Source organism: Dermochelys coriacea, chromosome 7 (assembly GCF_009764565.3).
Source record: "Dermochelys coriacea isolate rDerCor1 chromosome 7, rDerCor1.pri.v4, whole genome shotgun sequence".
NCBI classification, from domain to species: Eukaryota; Metazoa; Chordata; order Testudines; family Dermochelyidae; genus Dermochelys; species Dermochelys coriacea.
In genome coordinates this window covers 104,095,699-104,110,582 of record NC_050074.1, presented here as the reverse complement: position 1 = coordinate 104,110,582, position 14,884 = coordinate 104,095,699, and the positions used below count along the sequence as shown (strand labels likewise).

Sequence of the window (14,884 nt, the reverse complement as noted above, 5' to 3'; positions counted from 1 at the left end):
TATTTAACTAAAACAACAGTGTTCTGGATTTTTTTTCTTCAACAGCAAACATATAATATTTTAGCAAAACAAGCATTTGTTCCTCGCTTCTCACATTTATCTCCAGACTTCTTCTCCTTGTCCAGATCTATTCCACCCCCAACAATCTTCTACTCATTTAACTTTTTGAAACTTTGCACTTTTAGAGAGAGGTAAGGGATTGACTCTCTGTACACAAATTTGCAGAGGGACAGTAGAGTTGAGCTCTGTTATTTCTCACCTCTCTATTATTTTAAAACATTTTTGCTGTTAACAAACACATTACCTCTGGAGCCACACATCCACAGTCTGACAACTGCAAAACTAAGCGTCTCTGATGGTATCTTCTAGACTGAGCACTGAGTCCAATTGGTTAGATAGAAAGATTAACCTAAATAATCTATACAGAAGCCTGTGGACCCCCATAAGATTGGGTCCCTAATCCGTGAACTATTGGAACTCATTTACAAAACTTTTCTTAAACATTACATGACTATATTGTCTCATACTATTGAATTGGAATTTATAATCCATAGTCCATGATGAGATATCTTTGAGCAATAATGTATCTTAATTAAAACTATCTTTAGGTTTTTTCTTCAAAAAACATTTTATCAAAAAAATCCAATATAAATAAAAAAAATTGATTTTTATCTACCCTGGGTCAGGGTGATTTCAGTAATGCAAGTTTATGGGACCACTTAGAGGGATAGAGATCCATGGGCCCTATGTTCTCAGTGTTTTGTCATCAAAGCTAGCTTTATTTTTTTATGATAAGTAATATGCATGTGTTTAATACCACTGCATATCAAAAAAATGTAGAAGACAGTATATTTCACGGTAAGTGACAAATGTGCCTCTCTTCTGTCTCACTACAAATAAGAGAAAATAATATTGAACATGAAGAAATAAATATTAAGTTCCAGAACTACTTGACACACAGGTCAGCTCAGAGCTGAGCCTGTATCCACTGCCCTGAGTACAGACCTTCCCGCTTCATGTTCTGCTCCTAGCTTTTTAAGACACCACATATGTTTCACTGGTATTTATAGAGGTTGCCCCGGCAACCAAACAGCCTAGAGCCATTTAAAGGGGCCACACCCAGCATCTCAATTACATTCAGTTTACTGAGGAAAAAAGGAACTGGTCTTTAAGAGCACTGTCATTCACATATTTGAGTTATAACGGAAGGAACCATTTAGCAATTTCCCTCCTGAGCTGATACAGTTTTCAGAATGAAAGTTGTGCAAAAAGAAACTCCTCTATGCTTGAGGATTAACCCTTTTTCAAATGCTTTATAACTGGCAAAGAAACCTATAACTTAGCCAAATTTTAACTAAACTTAATCATATTGGTATTACAAACTTTAAACAAACAATATCCCCCCCACACATATGAGGACACATTGTCTGGTATGACCAAGCAAAGCTTGGCACAGGATGGGGGCTGCAAAGTTAAATGGGGCCACTTTGGCTCCTCATGTACCTTAGAGCTGCCTCACTGATGCTCTAAAATGCATTCAGCTGCCTAAGGTCACAAGAAGCCAGTTCTGGCAGCCAGGGATCCCTAAAGCTGCCTCTCCTCCTTTCCCTAAGCCACATCCTCTAACCTGCAGAAGGTCACATTAATCCTCTGGGGTCTTGTTAAGACAGCTTTACAGCCTCTTTGCAATGGCAGGGTGCAAAGGAACAGAGCAGAACTAAGAATTTGGCTGGTCAGATATTTAAAAATAAAGGACAAACTCCCCTCCTCTGTGGTTGCACAGAACTAAGACGTGGGGATCCAGTATAAAGGATTCATACCCCTGCCCAGCATAGAGTCCAGCTCCAGGAGTATTCCTTCCACATTCCTGTGCAGAGCAGGAGACAGCCGGGGAGGAGTGAGGGTGAACCAGTAGCCCCAGCAGTGGCCTTGATTGTCCTACACTGAGCCTTCCTGAACTCAAATTCGGCTTGGGGCAAGCAGTGGATTTGGCCTGATAAGATGAATAATGTCATTTGTGTGCACAGAGCATTTGCTCACATAATTCCCTATACATCAAGATTAGCATTTGCGGAAACCGCTAATTTTTTATCTGGAGAGCAGTGGTTTTTTTTCACAGCTGGGACTGCTGGGACAAAAATAATCTCTTAAAAGGTTTTACTTTTTTAATAAAAAGCTATGTTAGTGACATTTCCAGCCAGCAAACTGGAAAGGCTTCCCTCCAGATTCCCACTCATGGAACACAGTGAAGAAATGTCAGCTGGCTTCAGACTAACCAGACTCCCACCACGAGCTTTGGGCTCCCCGACCTGGAGTGCAGTGAAGACAACAGCAGCTGGCTTCATCTCTTCAGAAAGCAGTTAATCTCTAGGTAGGTTTCACCTGAGGACTGGCTAATTTCCAAAGGGTGGTTGGTCAGTAATTGCAAGAAGAGGAAGGAGAATTTCCTGCAGCTGGGAGATGAGGTTAGGCTGGGACTCATATTTATGTGTCTAGTCCAGCCACACATGTCCCCCAGACTACATAAGCTTTCTCCGCAAATGCTATTTACATACTATTTCCTCTGGTTATGAAATGGCTGAAGAGCTGCAGCTTGAACTGAGAGGTGAGGCCAGCACCAAGCTGCTTCTTTGCAGAGAAGCAGGGCCACCAGCAGGGCAGAGATGGACATGGAGAATAAGGCTGCCAACCTGCTCAAGTAGTGGGGGATAAGGCATCTTCTTCAGGGACTCTTGAAGAAAGGAGTAAACTATTCCTCAGTGCCTCAGCACATAATGCTGGGAATAAATAGGGTACAAGAGGGTGTGCTCTGAAATGCAGGACCATGACTTTTCTGTGACTTCTTAATAATAGGTTAAGACTATTCTCTAGTCACAAATCAATGTGACAAAATGGCCTCCATGTTTGAATTACAGAGTATTACCACAGAGGCAGGAAGCAGGACTGCAACTGTAGCATATGCCTTCTATTGCTCTAGAGCAATAATTCCAGCTGACCTAGGAGCTGTCTTGAAGGGCACTAGAACAAGACGCAGCCAGCACACCTTGGCAGAAAAGAGTGGTTGCCATGGTAGAGGCTTTTAGAGGAAGGATAAAAGGGTGAATCCTGAAAAATCTTCCCTGGAAAATTAAAAAAAAAAAAACCTACCTTGCCTATAAAAAATATCTGCTGTATAAAAGAACAGCCGTAAGACTTATAATTCAATTTCATAGGCAAACCATGCAATACCCAGTCACATAGCATCTCTCAGCTAACTCTCAGGGCAATACTCAAGATAAAAAAATAATTTAAAATATGTCTTTACAAAAAGGTGAAATCTTGGGGGATTGCACCAGGAGAAAATGTTAAAATCATTTAAAAAGAAAATGAAAAGCCAATGCAAATTATAGAGTAAAAATAATATGTGCATAGTACTTAATTCTTGTTAACATCCAAGTAGCAAAATACAGTTCCAAGTGGAAGTCTGCCACGCTGGCTCTTCAAAAGGGCCACCATGCTAAGAATTATAATAGCGGACCAAATGCATAATCAAGACCTGAATTAACATCCCTATTGAGCGAAGATCAGAGTAAGGCATAAAGTAGACAATGCTCCAAGATGACAATAGCCCACCTTCTAAATTACATTTGTTAGATTATTACAATTCAGCATCAAATTCATAGCTTTGATTTTTAATGTGAAAAATATTCAAAGCAGGGAAAAGTACTGAGTTCTAAGATTGACAGCTATTCAGGGTTTTTGCTGAGAAATTCCACAGAAAAAAAGTTACTATGAGATGTTTCATCCATGTTTTATTCAAATCCTGTAAGACTGCTGAGATACTGGTATTTATAACAATACCATGCATAGCAGTGATTTATCTGTGACATTCCTTTAATGGGGTGAGGAAGCCACACCAAGGTCTTGAAGTTGCTAACCAAGATAAATCATCATCATCAATATATTTTTAACACATGCTAATGTTAACCCCAGAGATGGTTTAGAAGAAAAATACATTTCCTGGCTGGGAAGCTATTAAATGTTTAGACAGAGGACAGATAGCTTAGGAATGAGAAGAGTAGGAATAGGTTCCTTGGCTTCCAATGTAGAAATAAATCACGGAGTCACTGAAATAAAGAGAGACAAAATGTACGGTGGGCTAGTTTCTGCCAATTGGTCATGGATGTGCCTTCCACTTATGAGTGGGAGCCCTAAAAATGTGAACACAGCTAGAACGTGACCCTGCATTGTATCTTGCCAGCCACTAGAAAGAGAAGCACTTGCATTTTTGGTGTTGCACTTGCAGGTAGTTATACTCATGGGCTTCTCTCCCGTTCAACTAAAACAGGAATCCACCAAAAGCACAAATTGACTGACAAATTAGCCAATTACTTCCACCAGTTCAGTGGCTTGACTTTCTTTAAAACTTCAGCAGCAAACATGTACTGCAGAATATTTGTTTTAATGTCTGGTACTGCACTATGCTGTCTATTGCAGAGATGCTGTTGAGTACATACAGATTTCATGGTTACTGCATTTTTAAATCATTAGTCTGTGTGTCCATTTTAAAAAGAAAATTAACCCTGAAATAAACTGAATACATGGGCCAAATTCTGCTTAGTGACAACCATGCCACACTGCTAACTGAGGGAAGAATTTTTCCCTGTGGTGTTTTCAGAATAGCCAAATTCAGATGTGCTGTATGTTATATTCCAGTCAGCTATGCAAGGGAGTTAAAGGGTTTTTTTCTTGACCAGGATTTAAAGGAGTGTTGTAAGAACATGTTAGCTAATGCATGCTAACTAACACATTCTAAAGGTCTAGTGTGGACAACATGGTGGATACATTAACATGAGCTCCTGCTTAAGTTTCAACTCAACCAGCTACCTCATGTTTAAGTCTACACTGCCTAGTGTATACTACACCCTTAGAACACATTCTACCAGCACACTTTTTATTCTAGTCAAAACAAACCCTAAAGAAGTAGAAGAGAGTCTAAGGGCCTGATTATCCTCTGTTGTGCAGCCTGTTTGGTCATTTACATCAGTACAGAATGGATGAAGTGTAGGAGTAACATGCTACCATTTTGACAGTGGAGAATCTGTCCTAAGTTGGTGTAATTTATATGGCAAAGGGCCAGAAGAAAGTGTAAGTTAAAGTGTGTAAGCCTGATTCTCTGCTTCTTCACCCCTTGTTAATCATTTCTCCCTGTACAAATTTGATCTGTGCTCTGGATATCCATCCTCTATGCCTTTCTTAACATGACTGGTCCAACAATGGGAGACTTCACCAGTTATCCTATAAAACTTGTCAAGTTTGTTTATGAAATCCAGATAGTGCTAATGTTATGCTAAAAGCTTCTGGACCAAATTCATCCCTAGTGTAACTTCAGTGAAGTCACACCAGGGATGAATTCAGTCCCTTGTCCAAATTTACTTTTCTGTCATTCAAGATCTTCTGAAGGACTTAGCCCATAGGTCAGAAAACTTTGGAATAACAATTGTCTTGTACAGTATAGCACTCTGGGGCACTAGGACCCAAGTGTGTCTCTCTCCTCCTCCCCCCCATGTGGAGTTGAGGAGAAACTGCAGAGAGGAACAAGTCAAAAGGAACAGCTGCAGAAGCAGCCAGAGCAGGGGTCTTTGGACATTCAGAGAACTTTCTACAGTTTTGACTGGTCTTTCTCTGACCTGTGCTGATTGGTTGTTTGCTCCAACCCACTCCCTTCCCCTCCCTCACAGAATTTTCACCTTAGCTTCACTGCCCACCTGCCCCTCTTACTCCCTTCTCCCCTGTTCTGTCCCTCTCACCCACCCCCTTCAATCCCCTTCACTTGTCTTTTCATGTAGCTTATCCCCTCTTCCCTCCCCTAAATGTGGAACTAACATGTGTGTCACCATCCCATTGTTCACTCTGCTTGTCTGTTCTACCCCTTCCCATACTCTGTGTCTGCCTTGTCTATTTACATTGTTAGCTCTGTGTTTGTACAGTGCCTAGCACAATGGAGCCCTAGTCTTGTTTGGCCCACAGGCACTACCATAATAAACATGGTTAATGAAATAATAACAAAAATAGGTGGCTGTTGTTCTCAATTAGATTTTCCTGGGCATACCCTCATCTGTATTCATCACTTTTGGCTCCAAACTACTAGCAAGGTGCCAACAGTGTGAGTGATGCTGTTGCTAGCAATGAATAATGTCTGGGGGGAAAAAAACAGAGTCTTGTCACAATGGGAGTAATATACAACTTGCAATGGAAATGTGGCTGCAAACATTTAATCAACCATCAATGCCACCTGAAGGCAGGCAGGCTGTATTATAACGGCTGTGTGATTGGTTGGTTGTGTATTTTTTTTTTGGTCCATATTCTCTGATCGCCATTGTCCACATTCCCTATTAAACCTATAATCTAAATGAGAATCAGGTCTACGCAGTTCTTCTCAGGACAGCCCAAAGGAAAAAGCCTGTTTTCTACAGTCACTTTGAACACAGTTCAGGAGGTGTTCCATGCATTTCTTCCAAAATACTTTTGAAGATAGAGAATTTGAGGCTGACTCCTGGATATTAATATAAATCAGGAGAAATCAGCAGACATCTATTGAGGGGATGGATGCTAACTTTATGATTTCCTATATTGCTGTTTCCAGTAAACAGTCTTCCAAAAGGAAAGGAAAATAGAGGGTATAAACATATGTTCTTGTGAATTAAAAAAACCACCCCTCTAAAAGTGCTTATGTACACTACGATCACAAAGCTGTTCATTAGGAGGATTTAAAGGCCTATAAACAGCTGGTAGTCTTGTCACTAAAGTAATTACATCATGGTTTTTGAGATTTAAATCTAGTTATTTGAACATTGTTTCTATTCAGTTCATCACAGTGGGATCTCTAATTTGTTCAAAATAGTCAACAGCAGAATAGTGTTTCTTGGAATAATTAGCACTCTAGAAATTTAACAGTACACATCGCACAGTACAAAGGCTAGTAAAAGAGTTGTAGGTTGTTTGCCTCAGAAATGTACTTGTTATGATAAAATCTTCTGATGGATAAACATTCACATTTTTGTAACATTACTTCGGGCATTTTGTGAAATTCTGTTCATGAATTACAATTAGAAATGGTAAACAACTTGTTTTTGAAGATGAGAAGGTGCAGAGAAGCTGCACAGATGTTGGTATTTATATGGAAATGATATTGGATACCAATTATCTTTCTCCTTTGGGAGAAACAGTAAAGTTATAACAACATGGGCAAAATGATTTGAAGATTATGTGTGATCTAATAATCCTATATTCTCAATAAACACACTTCATTCTGTTAAAGTGATGTTAAAGAGAGGTCTCTAAATGCCCATGTTTCTTTTTCACAGTAACATTAACATAAAAAATATGTGTTCTTCATAGTGAAATAGGTGTAGACCCTGCTCATTTAGGAGCAATTTCAGTGCAACAGCATACAGATTTGTTCAAGCCAACGGTACAAACAGCATCACAATCACAGTTTTAAAGCCTTTCTGATAAAATCATCTGTCAAATTACTAGAAGCTAGATGTGAATTAGAAGGAGAAAAAAAGATTGATGAAGTAGTGGCTGCTGGGATTTGCAGTGGATAGACTAAAGAGACTTACAGACTTTAGGGACAGAAGGGACCATCATGATCATCTAGTCTGACCTCCAGTAACACAGTATTCCACACAAGGTCTCACTAGTGCCTTGTATAATATTACTAATACTGGACATATCTCTCCTGATGCACCCTACGTTAGCCTTTTTCATGGTGCCTCACCTTGGCAGCTTGTAGTTATCCTGTGATCAACCAATACACCCAGGTCTTTTTCCTCCTCTGTCACTTTCAACTGATAAGTTCCCAGCTTAGAGCAAAAATTCTTGTTGTTGGTCCTTAAGTGCAAGACTTTGCACTATTACATTTCATCCCATTTCTATTACTCCAGTTTACAAAGGTCACCCAGATCTTTTTGTATGATATTCCGGTCCTCCTCTGTACTGGCTATACCTCCCAACTTTGTGCCATGCTCAAATTTTATTAACACACTCCCACTTTTTGTTCCAAGGTCATTAATAAAAATATTAAATAAGGTTGATCTCAAGACAAATCCTTGTGGAATTCTACTGCAGCGTGACAGTTCACCTTTCAGTATGACCTGTTCTAGTCTCCCCTTTAACCAGTTCCTTATCCACCTTTCAATTCTCCTATTAATTCCCATCTTCTCCAATTTAACTAATAATTTCCCATGCATAACTGTATCAAACGCCTTACTGAAATCCAAGTAGATTAGACCTACTGCATTTCCTTTGTCTAAAAAAAATCAGTTATCTCAAAGGAGATAGTTAGGTTGCTCTGGCATCATCTACCTTTTGTAAAACGATGATGTATTTTTTCCCAATTATCTCTATGTCCTTAACTACTTTCACTTTCAAAATTTGTTCCAAAACCTTGCATACAACCGAGAGCAAACTAACCGGCCTGTAATTTCCTGCATCACTTTTTCCCTTTCTTAAAAATAGGAACTATGCTAACAATTCTCCAGTCATAGGGTAACACCTGCAAGTTTACTCACTGTAAGTAGCCCAGGAGTATAATAAGGATGCTGTGCTGCTCAGCCATGGCCCCACAGTACCCGCATGGCCCCACAGTATGCCAACATTTTTATGGCTGACTTAGAACAACGCTTCCTCAGCTCTCATCCCCTAATTCCCCTACTCTACTTGCACTACATTGATGACATCTTCATCATCTGGAACCATGGAAAAGAAGCCCTTGAGGAATTCCACCATGATTTCAACAATTTCCATCCCACCATCAACCTCAGCCTAGATCAGTCCACACAAGAGATCCACTTCCTGGACACTACGGTGCTAATAAGCGATGGTCACATAAACACCACCCTATATCGGAAACCTACTGACCGCTATTCCTACCTACATGCCTCTAGCTTTCATCCAGATCACACCACACGATCCATTGTCTACAGCCAAGCTCTACAATATAACCGCATTTGCTCCAACCCCTCAGACAGAGACAAACACCTACAAGATCTCTATCATGCATTCTTACAACTACAATACCCACCTGCTGAAGTGAAGAAACAGATTGACAGAGCCAGAAGAGTACCCAGAAGTCACCTACTACAGGACAGGCCCAACAAAGAAAATAACAGAACGCCACTAGCCATCACCTTCAGCCCCCAACTAAAACCTCTCCAACGCATCATCAAGGTCTACAACCTATCCTGAAAGATGACCCATCACTCTCACAGATCTTGGGAGACAGGCCAGTCCTTGCTTACAGACAACCCCCCAACCTGAAGCAAATACACCCCAGCAACCACACAACAGAACCACTAACTCAGGAACCTATCCTTGCAACAAAGCCTGTTGCCAACTCTGTCCACATATCTATTCAGGGGACACCATCATAGGGCCTAATCACATCAGCCACACTATCAGAGGCTCGTTCACCTGCGCATCTACCAATGTGATATATGCCATCATGTGCCAGCAATGCCCCTCTGCCATGTACATTGGTCAAACTGGACAGTCTCTACATAAAAGAATAAATGGACACAAATCAGATGTCAAGAATTATAACATTCAAAAACCAGTCGGAGAACACTTTAATCTCTCCGGTTACTTGATTACAGACCTGAGAGTGGCTATCCTTCAACAAAAAAATTTCAGAAATAGACTCCAACAAGAGATTGCTGAATTGGAATTAATTTGCAAACTGGATACAATTAACTTAGGCTTGAATAGAGACTGGGAGTGGATGGGTCATTACACAAAGTAAACTATTTCCCCGTGTTATTTCTCGCCCCCCACCCCATCCCCCACTGTTCCTCAGACATTCTTGTTAACTGCTGGAAATGCTCACCTTGATTATCACCATAAAAGGTTTTCCTCCCTCCCCCCCCCTTCTTGCTGGTAATAGCTCATCTTAAGCAATCACTCTCCTTACAGTGTGTATGATAAAAATCCATAGTTTCATGTTCTCTGTGTGTGTATATAAATCTCCCCACTGTATTTTCCACCGAATGCATCCGATGAAGTGAGCTGTAGCTCACAAAAGCTTATGCTCAAATAAATTTGTTAGTCTCTAAGGTGCCACAAGTATTCCTTTTCTTTTTGCGAATATAGACTAACACGGCTGCTACTCTGAAACCAGCCAGAGAGAGTTTCAGAACCTATCCCTGGGGTCACTTATGTCCTGGCCAGTGGAAGTCATGCCTGCTAGTCAAGTTGCCCTTACAAAAACTGTTGCTGGCAAATGCATGGATTACCATTGATGATATGCTGAAAAGGAGCTGTGTTTTTGACATGGTTACAAAGACCCCAGGAAAGCAGGAAAGAGTGTAAATCGTCATTCTCAGGCTAAAAAGGTAATCAAAAGACCATACTCTGAAGCCTATGGACCCTATTAAAAAATACAGTATATGCTTTAACCTGGTTTCCATCTCATCATTCTATTCTCTAGGGTTCTCTGTATTTCTAATGCTGTTTTTATGTCTATTGTTTTGAAAGAACATACTGTTCCCCAGAGACCAAGAAACGTGCAAACAAGCTGGATTTGGCAGAGTCCCTGCAGTTTTCCCTCAGCTGTTGTGAAAATGGCCCCAGAAGATGCTAGTTTAGAGGTTAACAATTAGCTGTTTAACCCTTGCCATGTTATTTTCTTTATTCCAGTAGTTCTTAGTGCTTGATAATGGCACTGCCCTTGCTAAGTGCCCTGTGGACTTCAGGGTAATGAACACTTGCATGGATACTAATTTAACCTGTTTCACAGTTCAGGGATACCAAGGTCTGGAATTTTTCATTTTCATCTCCAGTGATACAGGGAGAAGAAGCTTAAAGGCTGTAGCATTCCTTTTAGATCAGCAGAGAGAATGGAAGGGAGGTTACAAGGCTGCTGCCTTTGCTAACCTAATGGAGCAGCCAGTGCTAATATAAAAGAACGGAACAGCCATCCAAAGGACTTGTGTACTAAAAAGGAAATTCAGTGCATTTGTTAAAAAAAAAAAAAAGACAAACAAAAAAACACTTTAACGTCCCAGCTTTTTAACAGAATATATTGGATTAAACTAGGAAATTTTTGAAGTCAAAATCTCAGTTAAGTGCACAATTCCCATTAACTTTTAATGACTATTGGGTACATAATTATGATTTTTGCCTTTTAAAACCTCTCCCATAGAATCAGACTTTCAAAGAGCTTAGCACTTTTGAAAATATGGCCCATAAATAACAAGTAATAATAATAAATAATAAACTAACAAACAGTTATATTGTGATAGTGCAGAGAGGCCTCAAAGCAGGTTAGGTTCCTATGGTGGTGGGTGCCATACAAAGATATAACAACGAGGAGTCCTTGTGGCACCGAATGAAGTGGGTTCTAGCCTACGAAAGCTTATGCCCAAATAAACTTGTTAGTCTCTAAGGTGCCACAAGGACTCCTCGTTGTTTTTGCTGATACAGACTAACACAGCTACCACTCTGAAACCATACAAAGATATAGTAAATGACAATCCTTGCCCCCAATGAGCTAACAACCCTAAAATGAGTTTACAATCTGAAACAAGCACACTTATATTTTAATACAAAATAATTGGAAACTTTTTCTTCCTTTACTTACCTGTCAAGACCTAAGTTCACAATACATATTCCCATTGCCAGAGTATATTATTCTTTATGTAGGATCAGATTTCTGCATGATGCTTTGCAGGTAACTAAGATGACTTACTGTTATCTGAGCAGCTTGCATTTTGGGTTGGCCTCAGGCTCACGAGCACATAAAGGGGAAAGCCAGCTTTATGTATTAGTCATACAATGTCACCTTTTCTGAACTGACTGACTTCCAGGCATTCTGTTGCAAAGTGACATCATTTGAACACACTGTACTAGCAGCATGAGAGAACTGTGTTGAAGACTACTGCTGGGATTTCTGAAGCTACCTAGAGGATACAGATGCCATTTCCCACCAAAATGAATGTGAATTGGTTGAAATCCCCAAAGCAGCTATGGATCCATCTCCATTCTATTTTAATATTGTATTAAATATCTTTAAAAAGCCTCAAATTGTTTTAAAAGCAACTCCTTTAAACTTTCAAATACATCTGCTAGATTATATAGTATTAATGTAGGACAATAACTCTTCCACAACCTTCTAAATAAGGATCCTGCACTCAAAGGCTACTCAAGACAAGCTGCTGCCCTATGCAAAACTTCAGTGTGCTGCTCCTCTGCCTACCGCAGACTATCAAATCTTATTGCAGCACAGCCTTGGAACAGAAGTGTGTAATGGGACCAGGCACACACACACACACACACACTCACACACACTCTCTCTCTCTCTCAGACAGCCTGCTGGAATCTGGGGCCATTTGTTACCAATGCAACCTGCACTCCGTAGCCATTTGTTACCAGTGCGGTCTCACTGAGAGGCTCCTCTCCCATGCTCGGGAGTGTACAGCTGGCTTAGCCCTTCAGCACAAGTGTACTTAATTCTGAGTTGAGTTGTTCTATAATTTATCAGCAGGGATACGCACTGCAGGCTGCTCCCACTTAGAACAATTGGCCCAGGCTCCTGTGCGGGGTACAAAGAGGCAGCCGTTTCTGCCCAACACTGGACCTAGGACTGAGTGGGGGGCTGGAGTGATCAGAATTTGGGGGCTCTGCCAAATGACAGTGGAGCTGAAGACTTTGAGCCAGGCTGACCCCTTACTGCCTGCTTTGAGTTCACAAGCAGGGATCACACTCCCGCCCTCTGGTGGTTTAGGCTCAGTGGGGTCAGGATTCAGCACTGAGACACACTGCCCTGCACAGCCCCTCTACCCAACTCCTGGACCACCCGCCTTTCCCTGGTAGCCCTAGGTCTTTCTCTCCCAACCCCCCAGATAGCCTGCTAGGTCCATGGGGGTTTTGCCCTGCCCTTTGTCTCTGCCTGCTATATATACCCCCCTGTAGTTGGGCAGGTCCTGGAGATGCCTTACCTGCCCCAGTCACCAACTCACACTCAGGCTGAGAGCAGGGACAGACTAGCACTCAACACACTGGTGGCCATGCCCACACTTCCAGGCTCTGATGACAGTCAGCCTTAACTTTCCGCTTGTTCCACAGTTGGCCCTTGGCAGCCTGGGCTCCATGTGCTGGGAACACTGGCCTGCCTGGTTGGCAGCACGTTTGATTCTAGGGGGTATGAGGTGCTGTGCAAGCATTTGCCTGCTGCGGAGCTGGCAGCACCAGCCAACTGGGATGAATGGGTGAGCAAGGAATGATCACAAGATGAGGAACGAGGGGCTGGAGGTGACAGGAGAGAGGCAGGGGAAGAAAGAGAAGTATAGGGAAGCTGCAAGGCAAAAGGGGTAGGTGGAGAAGCTGGAAGGGGAGCTGGCGGGTTTCTAGCTGGCGGGCTCTGTCTCATGCAGCATTCAGTGCTCAGCCATAGTCACCAGGAATTAAAATATTTATTTTTAAATAAAATATTCATCAGTGGGGCCCTGGCAGTATGGAGTCAGCAAGAGTCCCATGTCAACATGGTGGACAGTTCCCCACTTCCCCTGGCCACCTGCCCAGGGCATTTGCCTTTGGATTGATTTGGTGCTACCATTTCAAATTTACTTTTACACACACACACACACACACACACACACGTGCCTGAACACACACAAACTTGCACACACATTCATCTTCGTTCTCAGACACACACCCCATTACCCTCCAGGCAATGAATCACTCCTGAGTAACAGGTGTCACCACCTCAGGGCTTAGTCTTTTGCATCTGCGGCCATTGGTGGAAACCCTGCTCTCTGTTACTCCCCTCCACTGGGACCCGCTGTCCCTCCCAGCCAGTGGTATGAGGAGCTTGGTGCTTGCAAACAGGTAGCAAACTGTGGAGCTTAAACTGAGCTAAGGGGTTTCAGAGTAGCAACCGTGTTAGTCTGTATCTGCAAAAAGAAAAGGAGTACTTGTGGCACCTTAGAGACTAACAAATTTATTTGAGCATAAGCTTTCGTGAGCTACAGCTCACTTCATCGAAAGCTTACAAGTACTCCTTTTCTTTTTGAGCTAAGGGGGTTAGTCGGCAGCTCTCTCCTCTCCTGCCAATAGGAGCAAGATTGGGTCTCCTCTGATACCCCAGACTGCAGGACTCCCCTTTTCCTCTCTGCTCCAGGTTACCCCAGCTCCGGGGCGGGGGCATGTTTTATCATTTCAGCCTATCATTTAAAGGCCTGGTCCCAGGCTCCCCCGTTTGACTCGAGCACATCAGAACCTCCCTTTTTCCGCATCCCCAGATGGATGGTAATTTACAGCTCCAGAGAGCTGCCTGCTTTTTTCAACATTTGAGTACAGAACAGTACTCAGATTTGTGTCCAGAAGCAAAAAGGGGAAAGGGGAGATGATAGGATCAGGGAGAGGTGAGAGGCACAATGCCACAAAGCACACTTTGTGCTACAGTTCTCCAGCCCCTGTACTTCTCACCCAGAGGCCCCTCTAGCTATAGGCAAACTAAGCAGCTATTTCCTAAGGAGGCAGCTGCCTAGAGGCAGAGTCTATGGGGGTGTGAATTGCAAAGCACTCGAATGTGTAGTGCTCTAACTGGCCTACGTGCACCCTGATGCAGTGAACTAAAAGGAATCTAGTACACATTGATGTAGTCCTGTGGACTATTTGAGCAGGCAGTAGGTACCTTTTAGTTAGTGCCAGACAGGTCCACACAGACCAGTTAGATTGTTCTGCAATTCACCCTACCCTAAGCTATCTCCTCCAATAAACCAGTCTGCTGTGCTGCTTCTCCCAGAAATCTGCTGCCCCATTGCCTAGAACTAGAAAGGCCTCTGCCTGCACTGCTAATACCATTAACAACAGGAGGCTCTGCCTAATAGCCACCATCAGTAGA

At 42.1% G+C, this 14,884-nt stretch overlaps 1 protein-coding gene across 6 annotated transcripts in view; it reads right to left on the bottom strand.

Moving 5' to 3' along the window:
* The window catches only part of C7H10orf90 (chromosome 7 C10orf90 homolog), a 198,498-nt gene that overhangs the window by 11,355 nt on the left and 172,259 nt on the right, over positions 1–14,884 (bottom strand). The window lies entirely within an intron of this gene.